General features: G+C 55.0%; 1 protein-coding gene across 1 annotated transcript in view; it reads right to left on the reverse strand.

Annotated features, from left to right (window-relative positions):
* LOC132474198 (caspase recruitment domain-containing protein 11-like) overlaps positions 1-4798 on the reverse strand; it is a 30237-nt gene extending 25439 nt beyond the window's left edge. Inside the window, exon 1 of the mRNA XM_060074751.1 lies at positions 4658-4798. The gene's annotated coding sequence lies outside the window, so the exon portion shown is untranslated. The remainder of the gene's footprint in view (positions 1-4657) is intronic.
* Between the last annotated feature and the right edge of the window lie 10 nt (positions 4799-4808).

Here is a 4808-nt window from a genome sequence, read left to right on the forward strand (position 1 = left end):
TTGTGTGTGTGTGTGTGTGTGTGTGTGTGTGTGTGTGTGTGTGTGTGTGTGTGTGTGTGTGTGTGTGTGTGTGTGTGTGTGTGTGTGTGTGTTTGTGTGTATTGATGTGTGCATTTCTGTGTGTGTGTGTGTGTGTGTGGGGGGGGGGGGGGGGGTGGCTGAGCATGCGTGTTTGTGTGTGTTTGTGTGCATTAAAGTGTGCGTGTGTGTGTGTGCATGTTTATCACTTTGTTAGTAGTAAACTGTTTTGCTTTCGATCACGACCACAGAGCGCGAGACAGCAGATCTCCTCCGCCCAGAGCCCTGCTGTCTGCTGGGAGAACCACTATCATATCATACTATCATATCACTATCATATCACTATCATATCACTATCATATCACTATCATATCATACAATCATATCATACTATCATATCACTATCATATCACTATCATATCACTATCATATCATACTATCATATCATACTATCATATCACTATCATATCATACTATCATATCACTCTCATATCATACTATCATATCACTATCATATCACTATCATATCATACTATCATATCACTCTCATATCATACTATCATATCACTATCATATCATACTATCATATCACTTTCATATCACCATCATATCACCATCATATCACTATCATATCACTATCATATCATACTATCATATCACTATCATATCACTATCATATCACCATCATATCACCATCATATCATAGATCTGCTAAGATAGAACCACTATCATATCATACTATCATATCATAGATCTGCTAAGTTTGGTCGATTTGTGCTTTTCTCACTGGTTTCCTCTCTGTGGGCCGGACTGTAAGGACGTTGGACGACCCCCCCCCTCCTCACGGTACTAGTCTACAGACGACCCCCCCCCCCCTCCTCTAGTCAGGGCACTAGTCTACAGACGACCCCCCCCCTCCTCTAGTCAGGGCACTAGTCTACAGACGACCCCCCCCCCTCCTCTAGTCAGGGCACTAGTCTACAGACGACCCCCCCCCTCCTCACGGTACTAGTCTACAGACGACCCCCCCCCTCCTCTAGTCAGGGCACTAGTCTACAGACGACCCCCCCCCTCCTCTAGTCAGGGCACTAGTCTACAGACGACCCCCCCCCTCCTCACGGTACTAGTCTACAGACGACCCCCCCCCTCCTCTAGTCAGGGCACTAGTCTACAGACGACCCCCCCCCCTCCTCTAGTCAGGGCACTAGTCTACAGACGACCCCCCCCTCCTCACGGTACTAGTCTACAGACGACCCCCCCCCCTCCTCTAGTCAGGGCACTAGTCTACAGACGACCCCCCCCCTCCTCTAGTCAGGGCACTAGTCTACAGACGACCCCCCCCCCCCCTCCTCTAGTCAGGGCACTAGTCTACAGACGACCCCCCCCCTCCTCCTCACGGTACTAGTCTACAGACGACCCCCCCCCCCCCTCCTCACGGTACTAGTCTACAGACGACCCCCCCCCTCCTCTAGTCAGGGCACTAGTCTACAGACGACCCCCCCCCCTCCTCACGGTACTAGTCTACAGACGACCCCCCCCCCCCCCCTCCTCACGGTACTAGTCTACAGACGACCCCCCCCCCTCCTCACGGTACTAGTCTACAGACGACCCCCCCCCCCTCCTCACGGTACTAGTCTACAGACGACCCCCCCCCCCCCCCTCCTCCTCACGGTACTAGTCTACAGACGACCCCCCCCCCCTCCTCACGGTACTAGTCTACAGACGACCCCCCCCCCCTCCTCCTCACGGTACTAGTCTACAGACGACCCCCCCCCCTCCTCACGGTACTAGTCTACAGACGACCCCCCCCCCTCCTCACGGTACTAGTCTACAGACGACCCCCCCCCCTCCTCACGGTACTAGTCTACAGACGACCCCCCCCCCTCCTCACGGTACTAGTCTACAGACGACCCCCCCCCCCCCTCCTCACGGTACTAGTCTACAGACGACCCCCTCCCCCTCCTCACGGTACTAGTCTACAGACGACCCCCCCCCTCCTCACGGTACTAGTCTACAGACGACCCCCCCCCCCCCCTCCTCACGGTACTAGTCTACAGACGACCCCCCCCCCCCCTCCTCACGGTACTAGTCTACAGACGACCCCCCCCCCTCCTCACGGTACTAGTCTACAGACGACCCCCCCCCCTCCTCACGGTACTAGTCTACAGACGACCCCCCCCCCTCCTCCCGGTACTAGTCTACAGACGACCCCCCCCCCTCCTCACCGGTACTAGTCTACAGACGACCCCCCCCCCCTCCTCCTCACGGTACTAGTCTACAGACGACCCCCCCCCCCTCCTCACGGTACTAGTCTACAGACGACCCCCCCCCCCCCTCCTCCTCACGGTACTAGTCTACAGACGACCCCCCCCCCCTCCTCACGGTACTAGTCTACAGACGACCCCCCCCCCTCCTCACGGTACTAGTCTACAGACGACCCCCCCCCCCTCCTCCCGGTACTAGTCTACAGACGACCCCCCCCCCCTCCTCACGGTACTAGTCTACAGACGACCCCCCCCCCCCCCCCTCCTCCTCACGGTACTAGTCTACAGACGACCCCCCCCCCCTCCTCACGGTACTAGTCTACAGACGACCCCCCCCCCCTCCTCACGGTACTAGTCTACAGACGACCCCCCCCCCCCCTCCTCCTCACGGTACTAGTCTACAGACGACCCCCCCCCTCCTCACGGTACTAGTCTACAGACGACCCCCCCCCTCCTCCCGGTACTAGTCTACAGACGACCCCCCCCCCCCCCTCCTCCTCACGGTACTAGTCTACAGACGACCCCCCCCCCTCCTCACGGTACTAGTCTACAGGACGACCCCCCCCCCTCCTCACGGTACTAGTCTACAGACGACCCCCCCCCCTCCTCCCGGTACTAGTCTACAGACGACCCCCCCCCCCTCCTCACGGTACTAGTCTACAGACGACCCCCCCCCCCCCTCCTCCTCACGGTACTAGTCTACAGACGACCCCCCCCCCTCCTCACGGTACTAGTCTACAGACGACCCCCCCCCCCCTCCTCACGGTACTAGTCTACAGACGACCCCCCCCCCCCTCCTCCTCACGGTACTAGTCTACAGACGACCCCCCCCCTCCTCACGGTACTAGTCTACAGACGACCCCCCCCCCTCCTCCCGGTACTAGTCTACAGACGACCCCCCCCCCTCCTCACGGTACTAGGTCTACAGACGACCCCCCCCCCTCCTCCGGTACTAGTCTACAGGGCAGACGACCAGCGTGGAGATGCTCCGTGTTTGGTTCCTTTATTTCGCCCTGTTTGTGGCCGGTGCCTTCATGAAGCTTCTTAGGGTTCAGCTGCTCGTATGAGCAGGGCCCCGCCAGCAGACCAGTCTTCACTAGTTCACCTGGTCCATAAGAGAGCAGATCTGTGTTACTGTCACTAGTCCATGGTCCCTGGTCCATACCGGCCCTGTGTTACTGTCACTAGTCCACTACCTGGTCCATAAGAGACCAGGCCTGTGTTACTGTCACTAGTCCATGGTCCCTGGTCCATACCGGCCTGTGTTACTGTCACTAGTCCACTACCTGGTCCATAAGAGACCAGGCCTGTGTTACTGTCACTAGTCCATGGTCCCTGGTCCATACCGGCCTGTGTTACTGTCACTAGTCCCACTACCTGGTCCATAAGAGACCCAGGCCCTGTGTTTACTGTCACTAGTCCATGGTCCCTGGTCCATACCGGCCTGTGTTACTGTCACTAGTCCACTACCTGGGTCCATAAGAGACCAGGCCCTGTGTTACTGTCACTAGGTCCACTACCTGGTCCATAAGAGACCAGGCCTGTGTTACTGTCACTAGTCCATGGTCCCTGGTCCATACCGGCCTGTGTTACTGTCACTACCCAGGGACAACTGGGTGGTGGACTAGGGGGTTCGTGAGAACCAACAGAGAACGGAAAGGTTTCATTTATTGTTCAGTGGGAACATCAGCTTTCAAAATCATGCAGGACATGCAAGAACTGTTCTACTCTATTCCGTTCGATTCTATTCTGTTCTATTCTGTTCCATTGTATTCTGTTCAATTATGTTATATTCTATTAGTTTTTAGTTCAGTTGTAATCTATTATATTTATATTCTTTACTAATCTATTCTTCTCTGTCCATTTGTTATTCAAATGCCATCCTTGTTCATTATTCATTCTACATTAAGGTCTTCCATCCAGATCACTCAGAGGTCCAATTAATTCGGGATTATTTTCCAGAGGGTTCCAGTCCACCATGCTGGACCATCAGGCCAACTGCCCTTCAGGTACTGGGCCCACAGGAAGCGGGGAGGCCGATTGCGACGTATGATTGGTTCAGGTGTACAGCCGTCATAAAGACTCTATTGTCCGGGCAAATAGCTGCTGCCTATAGGAATCTGATAGTGTGGCCCCGGGCCCCGCAGGGCCCCTCGGGGCAGTATACCACACGGAGAACATAAGGCGGGCATCCTGCACTCAATATTAAAGATTACATTCAGCTCATAAAGTCAGGAGATCATAAACCGAAGGACAAAAAAACGTACATGCGAAACTAAGATAGCCAAAGACGGTGAATGGTTGAGATTCTGATTTAACATAGGCGATAAAAGTGTGTGGCTTATTAAATAAGCGAGGAGTTTTAAAAGTCTTACCTGAAGCGGAAGTTTAATTTGAAAGGCGGTCGCTCTGTCGCGGCAGCAGGTGTTTACTGTCCACTACTCCACGAGCCCGTCGCTCCCATCACCTCTGAGCTACACGGTGCGGCGCGCGGCTCACTATAAGCACGGATATGAGTTCACCGAG

The sequence above is a fragment of the Gadus macrocephalus genome, chromosome 2, assembly GCF_031168955.1.
Source record: "Gadus macrocephalus chromosome 2, ASM3116895v1".
In the NCBI taxonomy this organism is placed as follows: Eukaryota; Metazoa; Chordata; class Actinopteri; order Gadiformes; family Gadidae; genus Gadus; species Gadus macrocephalus.